Source organism: Elaeis guineensis, chromosome 9, assembly GCF_000442705.2.
Source record: "Elaeis guineensis isolate ETL-2024a chromosome 9, EG11, whole genome shotgun sequence".
NCBI lineage: Eukaryota > Viridiplantae > Streptophyta > Magnoliopsida > Arecales > Arecaceae > Elaeis > Elaeis guineensis.
Window position 1 is genome coordinate 86,117,960 of NC_026001.2, and position 20,860 is coordinate 86,138,819.

Consider the following 20,860-nt stretch of genomic DNA (forward strand, 5'->3'; position numbering starts at 1 on the left):
CGATGAGAAATGAAAGAGTCCAATTCTCTTTAAACTCTTAACTTCTTCCTTTATCTTCTCTTATTCCACACTAATTTTTAAGGGGTGGTGATATCAGATGGCACTTTGGGTTTATGTACGCAGAGGAGAGTCCTTCTACAGATGAAAATCCCAACTAATCTTCTTAAATGGAATTAGAACACCAAAGGATATGTTGAACACCAAATGTCGGCATCCCTTAGAGGTGCCCCTTCTTTCTTAGATAAAGGGGCTGTGTCCTAGGTGAAAATCATGGAAAAAATTCTAGTGATTAGGCATGGAAATGAAAAAGGAAAAGACAAGAAAAAATCTAAAAAAGGATAAGAAAAAAAGAGAGAAAAAAAATAGAAAGGAAGAGCAGAGAAAATAGAAAGCATATGATGCTTGTCCTAAAATCAGATTGTTCAAGTGTTGAACATGAAATCTGATTTTTGTATGGTGTGTTCTTGTGAGGAAAGATTTTTAGAGTGATCTTAGTGGAGGTCTTGAAGGCATATAAGTGATGGTGCAATCTATTCTTATGAAGGACGATCAGCAGTGAACTTGCGAAGAAGACTGCGGCACTACATCGAATTGAGAAGGGCCCTGATCAGTCCCGTGTAGATCACCGTTGGAGGACTTCTACTTTGGAGTCTTATAGAGATCTTAAGATTACCAGATGCTCATCTTCATGTTGGTATATGACCTCTGATCTCTTGTTTATATACATACTTATTTTATTTAATTGTAATCGTCAAGGTGTTCTTAGGGCTTTTGTGTTTCAGTAGTCTAGTTTAATTATTAAACTTATTTTCAATAGTTGAATGTTTGTAAAAATTTTTAAAATTTATATTCTACTACATCATTAAAATTCAACAGTGGTACCAGAGTCAGATTTGATTGATTCAATCAAATATCATATTATTATTGTGATATGGATTAGATTCAGTTCAAACTATGTCAAAATCAGATTTTTTTTATTGATGTTTATTTGATGTTCTTGATGCATTTTTGTTAATGATAAATGTTATCAATCCATGATCAAATCTTGAATATAAAATTTTATGATCTTTAGACTTGTGTGACAAGATTAAGTTAGATCCCATGATCTAATTATCGATAGAATTGTAAATCCAGTGCATATGATGCGCGAAGCCTTAGAATGATATATTGGATGTACATTGCCAAGACTTAGGGTTCTTGCATTTGATACATTCACCAAAGATCCAAGGGTCGACCACCATATTGTTGGGCACTCGCCATTGTGGGTCTTCCATCTTGGTTGTTGGCCAAGGTATGTATGGAGCCAAAAAATTTTGATCACAGAAAGGATGCCTCAGACATTGATTAGGATTTTTATCGATGGATTTGTTTCATTATTATTTATTGATCTAATGTGATTAGAATTAATGATTATATATTAAATTAAATTCATAATTCTAATTTAATTAGAAGTTATGTTTAATTTAGGTTGATCATATTGTCATTTACCTAATTTGATTAGAATTTGAGTCATGATTGATTGAATCTATGCTAACCTAATTGATTTAGATTAACCTAAGAATTGATCAACTCATCTCAAAAGGATGATAAATGATTGACTTAAAATTAAAATTAGATCAAGAGTTGAATCCGAATCAAAAATCTTAGATGGGCCTTATGCTCAAATATTTAAACATCTCCATTGACATGTTTATAAATGATATCACAATTAAGATAACATGAGTAGTTAATTATTTTATTTTATAATTATTATAAAATGCATATTGATAGGGTATGGACTATGGTACATCTATGTGATGGATGTATGCATAAATGCTTCCATGTTAGCTAATTATATAAATGCTTCTGCAAGAGTTATAATAGGGGCTGGGTGCTCCTGATGCATTGTATTATTAGCTATATCTTTTTTTTTGTATATTTTCAACTGTTGATTGAAATTTTTACATATGATGTAAAATTATATAAATATATATAAATTATTTATTTATTTTTTTAAATAAAGATCGAGCATTCATGGTAGTCTTCATAGAGATGAAGACCGACTAGCAGATATTTGTAGAGCAAAAATGTATTAAGATTGGCCATAAGATGGTTCAATCTAGAATGCACCTAAAGTTCGATCCATAAACCATCCTGTGGCTCGAATGAATTTTTGAAGTCCATAACCATTAGATTTTCTTTATATGCTCTTATATGCTGGTAATTAGAAAATTGCATGTGATGCATGTATATATTTTGGATGTGCATGAGACCTAAGTCCCTCATTTAAATTATATTAAGTCATAATGGCGAAGTGTTAAGAACACTACCCATGCCTTCCTTCATGCTAAGCCAGTATTATGTCAAGAACTATAGTAAGCTTATTGTGCTATCCACAAGACTTGCTGTGAGGACTGATTTAATACTGTTTTGATGCATTATAAAGCTAATGGTATTTAACTCATACTAAGTCAATAGAGTATGTCAAAAATTATAGTGAGTTTGTTGTGCTATTCATAAAGCTTGCTATAGGGATTGATATGATGTTGATGAAGGAACCAGATCTAGGGTTTCAGGATTAAATCTTGAAACTTTTTCAAGATCAGACAGTGGAATACTAAAATAAATCAAAATTTATCTTATAAAATCAAAGAATCCCTAGATCTAAGATCCTATTACATGATTATATATGGCATTAAATCAAAAATTAAAAATACAAAGAGCAAGAACTATATATTGATCATATCAACATGTTTCTATGCTACATTTAATGTATGTAAAAAATAAATAGATCAGATCTATTATCTTGCAAGATAGATATTTTAACTTTGCTGATCTGAGCTTGAGGATGATGTTGTGAGCCGCACATACGTCCGACCTCTAGGAGTCATCCCACACGAGTGTAGGGTTTTAGGGTGGGCATGCATAGTGGAAACATAATAGATTTCAAAATTTTAATAAAAAAATCTTAAATATTAAACCCTTAAAGAAGCATCTCCTTGATGATTAAACAATCATATATAACATAAATTCAAGATTAAATTTAAGTTATAGAAGAATACCTACAGCGCTTATTCCAAATTTCGGCAGAACCTCCATGAGATGCCCAAATGTTTGCCCTCCAACGGTGATCCACACAGGGATATGATCAGGACTCCAACTCTTTGAGATAATTTCTCCTTCAAAATTCTCACTCTGAGAATTTTCTTAAACATCAGGACCTCAAGACCCTCTTCCTCTTCTCCTAGCCTTCCTATCCCTACCTTTCTTCTCTCCTTGTCTTCCTTAATTCTCTTCCTAGACTCTTGTCCTAAAATTGGACTTATCCTTTCTATTTTTGGACTTATCCTAACAAGAGAAGGAAGAGACTAATTGGATAATAGGGAGAGGATGTTAGAAAGAAAGGAGAAATTAAAAATCTGAATAAATCCAATCCCCCGGCGCACCCCCATTTAAATACTTAGCGATGGGTTGCCTTCGAGAATTTTTGTGCCCCTTCCACACGCCATCTCACATCCATCAAAAAATCTCATACCTCCTGATGAATTCTCATGCCCATCTAGAGATTTTTGACATATGGCAATCATCGAGAAAAAATCCAAGAGATGCTTCATGCAGAAGGACTCTTCAGAACATTTTTCTCGATGATTCTCTAATGCATCACGTAGCTTCCCATGGCATAATTTTTTTCTACCACCCATCAATATAATTTTATCCATCCAATGGCCAAAAATCAAGGTACTAATATGAGAATATCATGGAAAAAAATTAGATTAAGAAGTGGTGTGACAAATGGGTTAGAGTCCTTCACAAGTTGGACTCTTGGTCAGGCACATGGATTAGGCTGACAGGATTTCCAACTTCAATGAATTTCCATGATTAAACCAGAAAGAATTTTAACTTTAAAAAAATTTTTCATGCTCAAAATAAAGTTAGAAATTATCAAAAAATTTATTTCATCATGGAACATAGGATAAGCTTGAGGATGAGGCATCCCATCTCATGGGATGCGAAAGCAGTTTCTGCACACAAAAACTGCAACCACACACAAGAAAAATTCTTGACTCGTGGAGACTTAGTTTCCTAGCTCCAAATTTTTGCTACATGTAGCCAAGGGCTGAACCAACTCAAATCCAAAATTAATTTGAATTAATTTGGCTTTGATTAGCCCAATCTGGAATCAATTTTAAACCCAATTCGAAACAAGGAGCTAATTTTTTGCAACATGTGCTAGCATGTCAATTTTGCAAACATGATCTAATCCAATTAGACCCCTGATAAATACACTTTATGTGTGACCATTGGGTTCCACATCTAGCTAGCAATAGGTTTGAGTTTAAGTCGATTTGATTTGATTAGAATTTAATCTAACCGATCTAGATGTGAGACACTCTCAGAAAACTCATAGATGGAGAAAGGAAAGAGGTGAACTCAGCAACCCTAGAAGAAGACCCTCTTCTTCTTCTCTTTGCTTTAACCCAAACACTTAGTTTTGTATCTATTATATCTCCTTGCTGCAACACTCTTTCTCTCTAATTTTTACACACCCCAAAGATCTCTCAATGCTCCATAATCCACAAAAATCTCAAGAAAAAATTCATCTTAAATAAAGTGATATGAAGAATCCTTGTCTAGGTCAAATACCTAGTCAAGAAAAATTCAAACAGGGCAAGATAAAAGGTGCCCAACTCATGGGCGCCCCCTCTTTTTTTTTCTACCATGGACCACCAGTAAAGGGTGCACAATATATGCCATAAAAGTCATAAAAGTCTTAAAAAAATCTAGATAAAATCAGTGCCATAAGAAAAGAGTTTTGGTTTCCTAAATTCTATTCATAGAATTTGAAATCCAAACTAATTTCTACTTTGACTTGGTCCACAACCACATTCCATGTAAGAGAGAAAGAGTGGAGCTTTGGGCATGCATGAAGGCTTGAGAGAGAAGGTTTTGTCATACAAAATAAGAGAGAGTGGGCATGGGGGGCTAAGGTGGCGCAAGGTGGAATCCTAGTCTTACTAGGATTCAATCTATGACTTGTTCAAATTTAGTTTCTCAAATCAAATCAAACCAAAATCAAATCAATCTAATTAAAATATGTCTTAACCCAATTAAGAACTTAATTTAATTAGATTAAATTAGATTTAAATCTGATTTAATTTTTTAATCGAATTAGAAATTAGGTTGATCCAAGTCCTAATTGAACTAGGACTAGTTTTTTCTTGCACTTGGCTTATCCAATAAACTAATTGAACTTGATCCAATCAAGTCCAAACCAAATCTAATTAAATCATATTCAATTAAACTTAATCTCAGTCCATTGACTTACTCAAATTAAGTTAATTAGTAATCAAATTGCTAATCGATCCTCCTGTAACACTTGTACTAGGTTAGTAATCAACCATCCGATCAGATCATGAATTCTAATGTATATGATCTCATAGATCCGAATCTAAGCTGATAGCATAGGAATAAATTTTTATACCAATCTAAAAGACCATCTAGTAATGGTACCCGACGGTCGGATAGGTCGAATGTGTAGAACAACATCCTTAGAATCCATATGGATATAGTTTTCATATAATTCATCCTCTTGACCAAAATGCTCATAGGACACCTCAGAGTTCAACTGTCAACTCTGATCAGGTTGTCCACATTGTATTTCAAAATATCAAATCCATCTGATAAATTATCCTGGCCAAGATTTTGCTAAATTGAAATAAAGCGACTCATTCTTCTCCAACTCTTGGAGTGGTCAATCCTATCTTGATCACACTCTGACTTCACAAGTACATGATTGTACCCAGAAGCCTTCTATCATTGAATTAGAAATTCAGTTAGTCCAATAACAAAGCACAGTGAGTTGCTTGCAAGTCACTGAGGCGATCTCAGGTCTAAGGGATAATTATACCTATATCCCATCAGAGATATTCTCGACAGCAGAATGCTCTGGAGTTGGTCACATTCAATGACGATGTACCCTTATATCTCATCTATATGCCATACCAATATTTTCACACTCCTTGATTAAGAGGATAACCAACCCATATGGCCTACAGCGATCTATGCTCGATAGAAGCTGTCATCCTTATTAACAGCCTATCATTTGGTCGTGAACAGTTTTAAGGACTAATCGATAAATCCTCTCTTTATCAAACCTAAATAGTCCTAAGGACTTCATCACAACAACGGAGTTCATTAGAAGATGAAAACTTATGATGAAAATGCTAAAAATATATTTTATTTATTAACAAATTAATTACAATACAAGGTTGCTCAACTGTCAACAGATTGACGATTGGCTTTTGAGACATATTTTCCAACAACTTCCACTTGTCCTAAAGCCACTCAGCATAGTATCTAATACCCATCTTCGACTTGTGATTGTCGAACTGCTTTATCGTCAGGGCTTTAGTGAAGGGGTCGGCCAGGTTCTCCTTTCTGTTGATCTTTTGAAGATCAACGTCACCTCGATCCATGATCTCCCAGATCAAGTGAAAGCGATGCAAAATGTGCTTCATACACTGGTGTGCTTTGGGTTCCTTCGCCTGAGCAATGACACCAGTGCTGTCACAATAGAGTAGGATTGGACCATCGAGGGAGGGTGCTACTCCAAGCTCGGTGATGAATTTTTCTCAGCCACAGCTTCCTTCACAGCATCCGATACTGCGATGTACTCCACCTCACAAATAGAGTCTGCCACAGTATGCTGCTTGGAACTCTTCCAGCAGATGGCTCCACCATTCAGAGTAAAGATATAACCCGACATGCTTCTGCTATCATCATGGTCAGATTGAAAGCTGAAGTCTGTGAACCCCACAAGTTTCAGATCTGACTCACCATAAACCAACCATTGGTCCTTAGTATTTCTCAAATACTTAAGGATGGCTTTAACCACTTTCAGTGGTTTTCTCCAGGATCAGATTGGTATCTACTCACTACTCATAGTGAGTATACCATATCTGATCTTGTACATATCATGGCGTATATGATAGATTCCACGATCGAAGCATATAGGGACTCTACTCATACGCTCTCTCTCTTCAGGAGTTGTCGGATAATCCTTCTTAGAGAGAGAAATTTTATGGCCTATCGGTAGATAGCCTATCTTGAATTCTCCATGCTGAACCTCTTCAGCACAGTGTCTATGTACGTGGACTGGGATAACTCAAGCATCCTTTTAGATCTATCCCTATAGATCTTCATCCTTAGGATGTAGGATGCTTCACCCAAGTCCTTCATGAAGAACTGCGATGACAATCAAACTTTTATTCCCTGTAGTGCGGGGATGTCATTCTCGATTAAGAGAATATCATCCACGTACTAGACAAAGAATACCACAATTAGACCATTTGCCCATTTATAGGTGCAGGGCTCTTCTTCGTTCTTAACGAAGCCATACATTTTGATCATCTTATCAAAATGCATGTTCCAACTCCGAGAAGCTTGCTTCAATCCATAAATGGATCTCTGAAGCTTGCACACCTTGGACTCATCTGTGGATGTAAACTCCTCAGGTACATTGGGCTTCGAATTGATCTAATCAAATCCGACTCAGGTTCAGCTATTGGTGTCGGTCCTTCTACCTGTTGAACTTCATCAAGTTCAACCTTAGAGGCAATGGTTCCTTCACCAAGGAACTCTTTTTTAAAAAGATTGCCTTAAGGCTGACGAACACCTTTTGTTCATCAGCATGGTAGAAAAAATATCTTTGGTCTCTTTGGGGTACCCTATGAATGTATTTGTCAGACCTAGGTCCAAGTTTATCTGTAACTAACCGTTTGACATAGGCGGGCACCCCCAGACCCTAAGGTGTGAAAGTGCTGGCTTACGTCCTGTCCATATCTCATATGGAGTCTTAATTACAGACTTACTTGAAATCTATTTAATAGATAACAGGCCATTCGAGTGCATATCCCCAGAAGGATATCGACAAGCTGGCAAAATCCATCATGGATCGACCATGTCTAACAGAGTTCGATTTCTCCTTTCAGACACACCATTATGCTGTGGTGTTCCTGGAGGAGTCCATTGGGAGAGAATCCCATTCTCTCCTAGATATGTGAGAAACTCACCAGAAAGGTATTCTCCTCCTCGATCAGACGAAGAGTTTTAATACTCTTCCAGTTTATTTTTCTACTTCACTTCAGAATCGTTTGAACATTTCAAATGAATCCACTTATGTTTCATCAGATAGACATATCCATATCTGGATAGATCATCCGTGAAAGTGATGAAGTAGAAATATCCACCTCTAGCACTTGTGCTCATGGGCCTGCATACATCAGTATGTACTAGGCCCAAGAGCTCAGTAGCTCTCTCACCTTTTTCAGTAAAAGGTGACTTGATCATTTTACCAAGAAGACAGGACTCACAGGTTGGAAGTGATTCACAATCACTGACTTCGAGGATTCCCTTGAGTCAACTGTTTATCCTGTTCTTGTTTATATGACCTAGCCTACAGTGCCATAAGTAGATATCTGATACACTATCTAATCTAGGGTGCTTGCAGTAGAATAGACTACGTTAACAGGTTGTGATAACATATTTCAAATATCCATAAAAAATAGTAACACCATTCATAATGATATTACAAACTTATTTCTTTATTGAAATTTCATAATCATTTTTGGCCAGAAGGCCTACAGAAATAATATTTAAAAAGAAACTGGACAGAAATGACAATCATTAAGAAAACGGTATGGGACTCAAATACAAGTTTCAAGATTCTAATGCTAGAACTGGAACTGATCTTCCATCTCCAATTCAGGAATCTCATCTTGCTCGAATCTCCTACTGACCTGCAACCCCTGCAATGAATTGCAAATATGGTAAGGGCTATCGGTATCCAATACCCAGTCAGTTATATCACAAATAGAGAAATTACAAGGAGTTATCATATAAATACCTTGCCAGCAACAGCTTGCTTCTTTCTCTGCCTGTTCGATCCAGGAGGCAATGTACTGAGGACAGTTCCTCTTCCAGTGCCCCGCTTCTTGCAAAAGAAGCATTCAGCTTGACTCTTATCGGGCTTGATCTTTCTGGTCTGGCCCTGCACTGATGTCCCAGCCTGAACTTGCACCTTCTTCACTTTCTTCTTCTTGTTCTTCTTCCTTTCTCAAAGGGTCGAGAACAGAAGACGAACCTCCCACTAAGTTCACCGACTCCTTGTGGAGTTGGTGATCCTTCTCAAAGTTCTGAAGCAACCCCAGTAACCCGTGGTAGTTTACTTCAGGCTTTGTCATTCTATAATGAGTGAGGAATGGGAGATAAGACTTGGGCAGCGAGTTCAGTATTGCATCTTTCCAAGCTGCTCATGCAAGGAAAAGCCGAGCTTGCTCAAATGCTCCATCAGCTCGATCATGTACAATACATGATCAGTGACAGAGGCACCATCCCGTATTTTGGCGTTGAAGATGGCACAACTAGTCTTGTGCCTCTCCACATCATCGGGTGTGCCAAAGGCATCCTCCAACACTTGAAGCATGTCCTTTGGCTGAGCATCTCAAATCTGTGACTGAACTCGTTGCTCATGGCAGCCAGCATGATGCAGCACATGTGGTGATCACTGAGCCACTTCTGGTAAGTGTCTCTGACTGTTCCACGTGCATTGGCAGCTGGCTCCTCAGGTGCAGGATCCGTTATCACATATAGGATCCGTTCATGCTCCAGGACTATCTTCAACTTTCGGTACCAGCTACCGAAGTTGGGTCCCACCAAATTTCATTGTCCAACAATGATCGGAGCGATAGAAAGTGGCCATATCTGCACAAAGAAAAATCATAACCTAATTAGTAATTGATTCATTAAACCTAAAGATTTGGACTTTAATCAAAAGATTTCTCCCTATTTTATTCGAATTGGTAGCCTCTACCTCCAATTCGAGAATTATCCTAATTCTTAGTGGGTACTAGAATCCACTTAGACTGCACACAAGCCCAACTTTGGTTGGCCAACCCATGTACATCTAAGGAGGTTCATAACCAATTATTTCTCTAAATAATTTTAGTAATTTTAATTTTGCCGTCCCTAATCAGTAGGCTTTGGCCTCCACTGAAAAGGTCTGGTTAGGTCCAACCATTAACATGACCATACTTGGCCCATCTAGCCAATGAATGATTAGGCCCAACTTTGGTTGGCTAACCTAACCACCATTTAGAAAGATGCAGTCAAGAAATCATATTATGAATGACAATTCCATCAGCCGATAAGCACCAGGCCTTTGGGCCTCCAATGATTATCCAACTGATGGACCCATTATCATCCACTTAATGGAGGCTATGATCTAGTTATCACCATAACTATTTCATTTTAAGGACCTAATAATTTTAGAAGATTTAATTGATTTAGAGGAGAAGGTCAGATGAACCAGCTTATCATGATCCTCCCACTGGCTTCACCAAGTCAGCTTAAGGGAGACCATTAAAAGGGCTGGTCTAGGAGCACCTAAATCAGTCACACTGATTTACCTAGCTGACATGGGTCAGCTTGAATAGTCAAGTGATCCGATCAAAGCATAATTTCACCCAGGAGGCCAGATAAGTTCGATCGATGGGAGGGTCCGCCAAAGCTTGCCTTAGACACCATCAAAAATGTCAGGTAAGCGGACTGCCAATTAAAAACCACCAGTCTGGTTTACCTGAGACACCAACTGGTATAATTAGTTTTGATTAGATCAACCTAACAGTTTCATGCTAGACCACTTAGCCAAGAATCAAGTCCATTTAGTTCTCGTTAAAGACATGGACTTGACCAACTACAACTATGTAATTGATCTAGAGAATCTTGACCTAATCTAAGACAATAATTGATTAGATTTAGTCAATTCTCTAATTAAGTCCATCTTTAATCTAACCTTAGGTCTAACCCAATTAATGGACCTATTTTTCACTAACCCATTAATCCAATGTGTTATGGTTTGTCTTAGGTTCTTCAATTCACAATCCTAGAACCTAATCAAACAACTTCTTAATTTTCAATTAAGTTTTGGGCTGAGGGTTGGGGTTTGATTTTTTGAAATAATTTTTATATTTGTAAAATATTTTTACAACATGATTCTAACCAACCAAGTTGCATGTTTGATTCATAATCAAAATGCAAGTGAAATAAGCATGAAACTACTTTAGATCTAATCTAAACAGGTTCAAGTAATTGAAATAATTTCAACTTTAAATTGCACAAATTTTTCAGACAAATATATGATAGTTCTTTTGCATGAAAATTATTAATAAGAGATTTTATTTTAGATTTAAATATCTTTTAAATCTAATAAATTATAAATTTAATCTAGATCATATCTAACAAATTTATGATTAAAGATAGATCTACACAAACTAGGATAACCTTTGCACTGTAAGGGATAAACCTTACAGTAGGACAACCTACAGTTCGTGATTGATCTAAAAATTTTAATTTTAGATTTAACAATCAGATTATAAATTAAATCTAATCTAAGAAATAATCTAAGCATGTATTAATAATCATGTAATAAACAACCTAGGCTCTGATACCAATTGAAAGAATCAGATCTAGGGTTTCAGGATTAGATATTGAAACTTTTTCAAGATCAGGCAGCGGAAGACTAAAATAAATCAAAATTTATCTTATAAAATTAGAGAATTCTAGATCTAAAATCTATTACATGATTATTATATGATATTAAATCAAAAATTAAAATATAAAGAGCAAGAACTACATGTTGATCATATCAACATATTTCTATGCTACATTTAATGTATGTAAAATATAATAGATCAGATCTATTACCTTACAAGTTAGACATTCTAACTTCACTGATCTAGGCTTGAGAATGATGTTGAAAGCCACACACACATCCAGCCTCTAGGAGTCATCCACACGAGCCTACAAATCATAATTAGAAGTTCTGATCCAGAAAATCAGCACAGTATGCGAGTACTGTGCTGATCCTTCTTTGATGGTCGATCAGATGCCTCTTTCTTCTTGATTTAGACTCTTTCAAAGATGAAAAATAGGAGAAAGAGTTTTAGATGTGAGACACTCTCAAAAAACTCACAGATGGAGAAAGAAAAGAGGTGAACTCAGCAACCCTAGAAGAAGACCTTCTTCTTCTTCTCTTTGCTTTAACCTAGACACTTAGTTTTGTATCTATTATATCTCCATGCCCCAACACTCTTTCTCCTTTGATTTCACATGCCCCAAAGGTCTCTCAATGCTCTATAATCCACAAAAATTTTAAGAAAAAACTCATCTTAAATAAAGAGATATGAAGAATCCTTGTCTAGGTCAAATATCTAGTCAAGAAAATCCAAACAGGGCAGGACAAGGGGTGCCCAACTCATGGGCGCCCCCTCTTTCTTTTTTTACACTGGACTATCAGCAAAGGGTGCACAATATATGCCATAAAAATCATAAAAATTTCAAAAAAAATTTGAGTAAAATCAGTGTTATAAGGAAAGAGTTTTGGTTTCCTAAAATTCTATCTCATAGAATTTGAAATTCAAACTAATTCCTACTTTGACTTGGTCCACAACCATATTCCATGTAAGAGAGAAAGAGTGGAAAGCTTTGGGCATGCGTGAAGGCCTGGGAGAGAAGGTTTTGTTGCACAAATAAGAAAGAGTGGGAGTGGGGGGCTAAGGAGGTGCAAGGTGGAATCCTAGTCTTACTAGGATTCAATCTATGACTTGTTCAAATTTGATTTCTCAAACCAAATCAAATCAAAATCAAATCAACCTAATTAAAATAAGTCTTAATCTAATTAAAAACTTAATTTAATCAGATTAAATTAAATTTAAATCTGATTTAATTTTTAAATCGATTTAGAAATTAGGTTGATCCAAGTCCTAATTGAACTAGGACTAGTTTTTTCTTACACTTGGCTTATCCAATAAACCAATTGGACTTGATCTAATTAAGTCCAAACTAAATCTAATTAAATTATATTTAATTAAACTTAATCTTAACTTATTGACTTAATCAAATTAAGCCAATTAGTAATCGAATTGCTAATCGATCCTCCTGCAACACTTGCACTAGGTTAAATGTCAATCGTATTGATCGTTTAACCTTAGAACGATTCTTAATCGTTGATCAACCATCCGATCAGATTGTGAAATCTAATGTGTGTGACCTCATAGGTTCGAATCTAAATCAATAGTACAGAAATAAATTTTTATACCAATCGAAGTGACCATCTAGCAATGGTACCCGACGATCGAATAGGTCGAATGTGTAGAACAACATCCTTAGAACCCATGCGGATATAGTTTCCATATAATTCATCTCCTTAACCAAAATGCTCATAGGATACCTCAGAGTTCAACTGTCAACTCTGATCAGGTTGTCCACATTATATTTTAAAATATCAAATCCATCTGATGGATTACCCTGACCAAAGTTTTGCTAAATTGAAATACAGCAACTCATTCTTCTCCAACTCTTGGAGTGGTCAATCTCATCTTGATCACACTCTGACTTCGCAAGTACTTGACTGTGCCCAGAAGCCTTCTGTCATTGAATTATAAATTCAGTTAGTCCAATACCAAAGAATAGTGAGTTGCTTGCAAGTCACTGAGGCGATCTCAGGTCTGAGGGACACTTATACCTATATCCCATTAGAGACATTCTCGATAGTAGAATGCTCTAGAGTTGGTCATGTTTCATGATGATGTACCCTTACATCTCACCTATATGCCATATCAGCATCTCCACACTCCTTGGTTAAGAGGACAACCAACCCATATGGCCTACAGCGATCTATGCTCAATAGAAGCTGTCATCCTTATTAACAGCCTATCAGTTGATCGTGAACAGTTTTAAGGACTAATCGATAAATTCTCTCTTTATCGAATCTAAATAGTTCTAAAGACTTCATCACAACAACGGAGTTCATTAGAAGATGAAAACTTATGATGAAAATATCAAAAATATATTTTATTTATTAATAAATTAATTACAATACAAGGTTGCTCAACCATCAACAGATTGATGATTGACTTTTGGAACATATTTTTCAACAGTTGACTAAGTTATCCTTATGGTATATTCTAGTAGTGTTACCTTATTGTACTATCCACAAGGATAGTATTATTCAGATATGACCATATAAGATTGAAGGATATGACTTAACTAAAATATTCTAGTTTGCTATGCTATCCATAAGGCTATAAGTATTTTAGAGATAAAAATTAAGTTGAGAGTTGTATGAGATGCAATTAGTAAAGAATTACCTATCCTTGAACTCATAAGAGCTTGTTGTGCTATCCACAAGATTTTTTGTGAGGAATTGGGATCTCAACCCCACTAAAGAACTAGATGATATATTTTTTCATTTTCATAATTGAGGGCTATGAAATTTGTTAAAATAGTGAGAGACATATTTAGATAAAAATCTCATCTAAATTATGTATGGCATCATGAGTAGTCTTTTTATATTCTTATATATCTGTATTTTTACTTTCACTACTTGGTATATTTTTAAAATTGACCGAACTTCATGGAATGCTTGAGGAACCTAAAAATAGTTCTCACATAAGAAATAGTCTCCTATTCTCTTAATTTTGATTTGTTCGGAGTTGATACTATAAAGAAGAAAAAACCACATATAAGATATGATGGGGATGACAGTATGACTGTCAAATGTATCCTAATTAACTTAATCATGCGATTAAGTCTTTATCAAGGATAGTGAGTTAATCCAAGATTTGATCCTACTAACTCTCCTGGATTCCTTCTTTAACATCTTCCAAGAGAAAAAGGTGAAGATTGTCTTCACTATGGGTGTTTATTATCATTACAGTAATGATGAGCATTGAAGATAAATTACAAGAATTGTCTTGTAAGTGTGAAGTAGTAGCAGGATGCAAAAGTTGTATTTGCTAATGGTTTATATATGATACAAACTAGTTTATCATTGAGTGCTTCAGCTTTAGAATTTTGGGTATGTGATATCTTATATAGATCTCACTTATGCAAAGTGTTGTAAGACCTATAATGCTGAAGAGAGATGACTACATGCTTTCGACATTGATAGATAATCCATTCATGCTAAGGCTGTAGGAATCTATTAACTTTCTAGCAAAATTTAGAAACTAATAGATCATTGTTATATACCTAAATTTATCAAAAATATTATTTTATTTCTTTTGTTATTGTAATATGGTTTTGAAATTAGTATAAAGAGTAAAAGTTACTCTCCTTCTGATAATTTTAAAGCTATGGATTTATGAAAATGATCTCATATTTCTATCACTTAATGATGTTGTTCTTTATATTGATGAGAATAAGAAAAAAAAAAGTGATGATCACATATCTCTGACATTGCTAACTTGGCCATTTTGTGAGTTAAAGATAAATAAGTAATACAAAAAAAAGTTCTTTGATCTGTATGATTTTTGAATCATATAGAACTTGTAAATCTTATCTCGTAGATAAAATGACCAAGATCTCATTTATTTGATATGGAAAAAAGATGAGCAAGGTATTAGGTCTTGAACATATGGATGTTCAAAAGACTAATAATATCTCGATCAAGAGATGTGTTAGGATTTAACACCTCGAGATTCAATCCACATTGAGCACATAGTGAGGTTCGCGGAAAAAAATGGAGTCCAACGAGATCAAGATCACCCGAAACGGAGCTCGGATGAAGGAGATATGAGCTTTTGAAGTCGGCACGAGATCCGAGGCGACGGAGGACCGCCGGTGGCCGGCGGCGGGGGGCAGCGGCACGGCCGCAGGCGGCGGCGCACGGTATGCATGACCCAAGTGTGCGGGATGCGCGACCCAGGCGGGCGGGTGGCCCAGCCGGGCGCGCGGGCCAGGCGGTTGCGCAGCCCAGCTGGGCGCGCGGCCCAAGCGGGCACGCGGCCCAGCCCCGCGCGGGCCCGCTCACAGGCGCGGCCCAAGCCCGCACGTGCGGGCCGGCCCAGGCCCAGGCGGCCTGCCTGGCCCTTTACACCGGTCCACCGTGGACCGGATGGTCCACGACTGGGCCTGTGGACCACGTAAGCATTTCCCATGCATTTCTCATGGTCCACGGCACTATTTCGTGGACCAGAGCGCGATCGGAGGGCTCAGGTGACTCCCGGTCTTGATCCGACAGTCTGGGACATTATTTGGGTTGATTAAAGAATCCTAATCATGGTCTAAGTCATGATTAAGGCCTATAAAAGGCCCTGTACACAGAGAACAGTGGTGTGGTTCGATTTTTCACGTCGTACGAGTCGTACGAAACCCGAGAGAAGAGAGAGGTGGAAGCATTGAGAGAGAAGGAGTAGGAGGCTCCTGGACAGTGGTTGCTAGGCACTTCAGGGATTCAGGAGGTCTTCCAAGAGAGAGAGAGCTTTTGTGAGGGAAACTTCTAGTGAGAGAGAATTGAGTGTACAAGGGTTGAGGGTGAGGTCTCCTCTTGTAAAATTTCTTTTTCATAGTGAAGTTTGCATGTCCCATAGAGGCGAGCCCTTTTATGGTTGATCCACGTATTTTGATTATTTTTTCTTTTATTTTATTTCTACTTTCTTCCTGCTGCATCGCGTGGTACTGAAAGGATCTTGGGAGGTGGTGTCCTGGCCAGACATCTACCCAATAAGTGGTATCAAAGCAAGGTGGTACAAGGATGCAGATTGCAGTGGTGGTGAGCAAGACTGAAGATGGAGAAGACAGGAACAATCAAGATGAAAATCAACAAGTTTGATGATAAGAGCAATTTCTCCTTGTGGCAGGCAAGGGTGAAGAACGTGCTCATCCAACAGGGGTTGATTGATGCTCTCTTATGCGATGAGAAGCCGACCACCATGGAGATGCAGGATTGGAAACGGCTACAGATGCAAGTGATGAGTACCATTCGCATGTACCTGATGGATGAAGTGGTGATCCATGTGCTGAGCGAGACTTCCCTGACGGTGCTGTGGTCGAAGCTCGAGGAGTTGTACATGGCAAAGTCTCTCACCAACACACTTTTCTTCTGGAGGCAGTTTTACCAACTGCGGATAATTGAGGGACAGAGCGTGCAGGAGCATTTGAGCTGGTGAGAACGTTAAGGAGAAGACCAGGGCGCTGGTTTTGCTGACATCGCTTCCCCCTTCGTACGAGTCCTTGGTGACTGCTCTTCTAGTGGGGAAGAGCACTATCAAGATGGATGAGGTCACCGCGGCGATACTCCAGAATGAGGTCCTCAAGAGGAAAAACCCAGCTTCGAGCTCAGGTGGTGGTAGCTCAGCTTTGGTGGCTTCTGGAGGAGCAGGAGGCGGTAGATGGAGTGACAGGAGATCGCAATGAAGGCGGTCCAAGTCCAGGAGAGACTTGAGCAAAATCAGGTTTTACCGATGTGATGAGTTGGGGCATCTAGCCAGAGATTGCCCTCAACTCAAAAATCAGACGGTAGCTGCTGTAGCGACGGTCGGTAGTGATTCAGATGGAGATATCCTGGAGATATCTGACGAGGTATCTACTTCTTTCCAGCAGTGGATATTAGATTTTGCATGCCCCTATCATGTATGTTGCAGAGAGGAGCAGTTTGACTCCCTGGAGAACAGTGAGGGCACTGTATATCTGCCGGATGGATCAAGCTGTGCAATCAGAGGCATTGGGACGATCAGTTGGAGGACACATGATGGTGCAGTGAGGAGATTGGGGGAGGTCCGATACATACCCGATTTCAGGCAGAATCTTATCTCACTTAGCAGACTGGATTCGAGAGGCTACAGAATGGTAGCTGGTGGAGGAATCCTGAGAGTGTTACGTGACGATAGAATTGTGCTGGAGGGGAAGAAGGGGAGCAGAGGATATTATTACCTGGCGGGGAGCCCAGTGTGAGGTGGAGCTTCAGGAGTCAGGTGGAGCCTAGAGTGAGGTGGAGCTCCAAGAGGTGAATCGGGCACGAGACAGGAGACTCGGGAGGACGAGAGGCGACGTCACAAGGTGAGATTCCTATTACCGCAGGATGATGCCCCGAGCAGGTCTCAGGTCAGGAGGAGCACAGCATACGATGGAGATGGGATCGAGCAGCCTGACTTGACTCCCATGTTTGCCCATCCATGATCAGTAGGCGATTGCCCTAGGGCATGGGGACGAGGAGATCCAGAAGCTCTCGAAGTTTGGAGGAGGCCGAATATCAAGTCGAGGTGGAGATTGTTAGGATTTGATACCTCAAGATTCAGCCTACAATGAGGTTCGTGGTGAAAAACAGAGTCCAACGAGATCTAGATCACCCAAAACGGAGCTCGGATGAAGGAGATACGAGCTTTTGAAGTTGGCACGAGACCCAAGGCGGTGGAGGACCATCGGCGGTCGGTGGCGGGCAGCAACGGTGTGGCCGCAAGCGGCGGCGTGCGGGACGTGCGACCTAGGCACGTGGGATGCGCGACCCAGGCAGGCGGGCGGCCCAGTCGGGCACGCGGCCCAAGCAGGCACGTGGCCCTGTCGGGCGGCGGCCCAAGCGGGCGCGCGGCCCAGGCAGGCGCGTGGCCCTGCCGGGCATGCGGCCCAAGCAGGCACGCGGCCCAGCCCCACGTGGGCCCGTGCACAGGTGCGGCCCAGGCCCGCGCGTGCCGGCCGGCCCAGGCCCAGGCGGCCTGCCTGGCCCTTTACATCGGTCCATCGTGGACCGGGCGATCCACGGTTGGGCCTGTGGACCGCGTGAGCGTTTTCCACGTATTTCTCATGATCCACGATACTATTTCATGGATCGAAGCACGATCGGATGGTTCAGGTGACCCTCGATCTTGATCCGACGGTCTGGGATATTATTTGGGTTGATTAGGGAGTCCTAATCATGGTCTAAGTCATGATTAAGGCCTATAAAAGGCCCTGTACACAGAGAACAGTGGTGTGGTTTGGTTTTTCGCACTGTATGAGCCGTACAGAACCCGAGAGAAGAGAGAGGCAGAAGCGTTGAGAGAGAAGGAGCAGGAGGCTCTTGGACAGCGGTCGCCAGGCACTTCAGGGATTCTGGGGGTCTTCCAAGAGAGAGAGAGCTTTTGTGAGGGGAACTTCTAGTGAGAGAGAATTGAGTGTACAAGGGTTGAGGGTGAGGTCTCCTCTTGTAAAATTTCTTTTTCATAGTGAAGGTTGCATGCCCCGTGGAGGCGAGTCTTTTTGTGGCTGATCCACATATTTTGATTGTTTTTTCTTTTGTTTTGTTTCTTCTTTCTTCCTGCTGCATCGCGTGGTACTGAAAAGATCTTGAGAGGTGGTGTCCTGGCCAGACATCTACCCAACAAGATGGATACTTCATATGAGATATAGTGTGTTCTCTAATTTGTTTCACAAATCTTATTCTGGAGATATGTCCTAAAAATTGCTGCATATGTTTTGAATTAGATATCATTAAAATCTGTTACTAGCACTCCATATGAGATATGGAAAGAGGTAAATTGCCCAGTTTATGTGAAAAAAGTTAATGTACATAAGTTTTGTGTTAGAACAGATTTATATAAGTTTATAGGTTATCTTAAGAGTAGTATGTGATACTATTTCTACCACCCTACTAGACAAAAAATATTTTTTCAGTAGGTGTGCCACTTTTTTGAAAAAAAAAATTTCTAAGAAGCAGACAGTGGGAGGATAATTAAACTTGAGAAGTTCAAGATCTATAAACTTTTCTATCATAATTTATGGAGTGTCCACAAGTTGATCTTCGATCAGATATGCTCGTTGATGAAGCACAACCATGACACACACCTCCTCATCGAAGGTCAATCTGAGTGTGTAGTATACCACTCAAAATATGCATTTGTCATTGTGAATAACTGTACACCATACATCATTGAGAATGATGTTTTCTTGATCTATTTGAAATTAGTCATGAGTAGAGACTTTGATAGATGCATGAAATCTGAAATGAACTCTCTGAACATCAATCAAGTATAGACAATGGTTGAAACACCTATAGGTATGACCCAACAGACTGCTAACAGGAATGTCAATCCAAATTTTTGCTTGTTATTGCCACACGCCATCTAGAGAGTTTGTCTCTAGTGGAAGGGTAAATCCATTTATGGATTATAGCAGGAATTGAAGAGTTGATACTTCTATTTTTGATGAGATAGTTAAAATATTTGACTTTATCAAAATATAGATAAACCATGTGTGTGCAAAAAGTCAAGTGGGAGACCCACTAACTTCTTATATATGTAGAAGACATACAGCATATTGGGAAAGTAGTCCCAATATTACTCTTGGTCAATGACATGCTTATCACAGAAGTTTTCATGAAAAAGAATTGAGTGTAGCATCCAATGTACTTGGCATCTATAGGAATAGATGTAAGTGGATGCTGGGCTTGTCTTAGTCTAGGTATATAATTTTTTATATTGAAGGGATTCAGCATGTATGGGTGTAAAAGAGTTTACTTACCCATATATTCAATATATCAAGCCTGATGTGGTTTATGCTTTGTGCATAATCATTGATTTTTGATAGATCCATGATAGGATCTTTTGAAAACTGTGAAAATTATTCTCAAAATACTTAAGAAGTACTAGAATAGCAGTGAATTAGAAAGATTCCAAACAACAAACTATGTTTGACTCAGTTAAATGCTGTTAGTAGAGATTGCTAAGAAAAGTCGCCTATGAAAGGGTTCATCACTGAGTTGGGTGTGATCTCACTAGAAACCCACGCACATCCTAAAGTACTTTCACCTCATTCATGATTTAATCATAAAATGAGTTCATATAAAGAATAGCATAATAGACCAGTTCACTAAGCTTTTACACAGCAGCAGTGTGTTCACCACCTAGATTGCACGAGCATCAGGTATAAGGATGATTGGCTTTAGTGCAAGTGGAAGATTGAAAAAATAGTATCCTACAGGCCAATCGCATGGGTAATATGAACGGACTTTTCTGTGATTTTTTTCTGCACATTTGCATGACATTAGTTATTTTATTTATGAGGTATT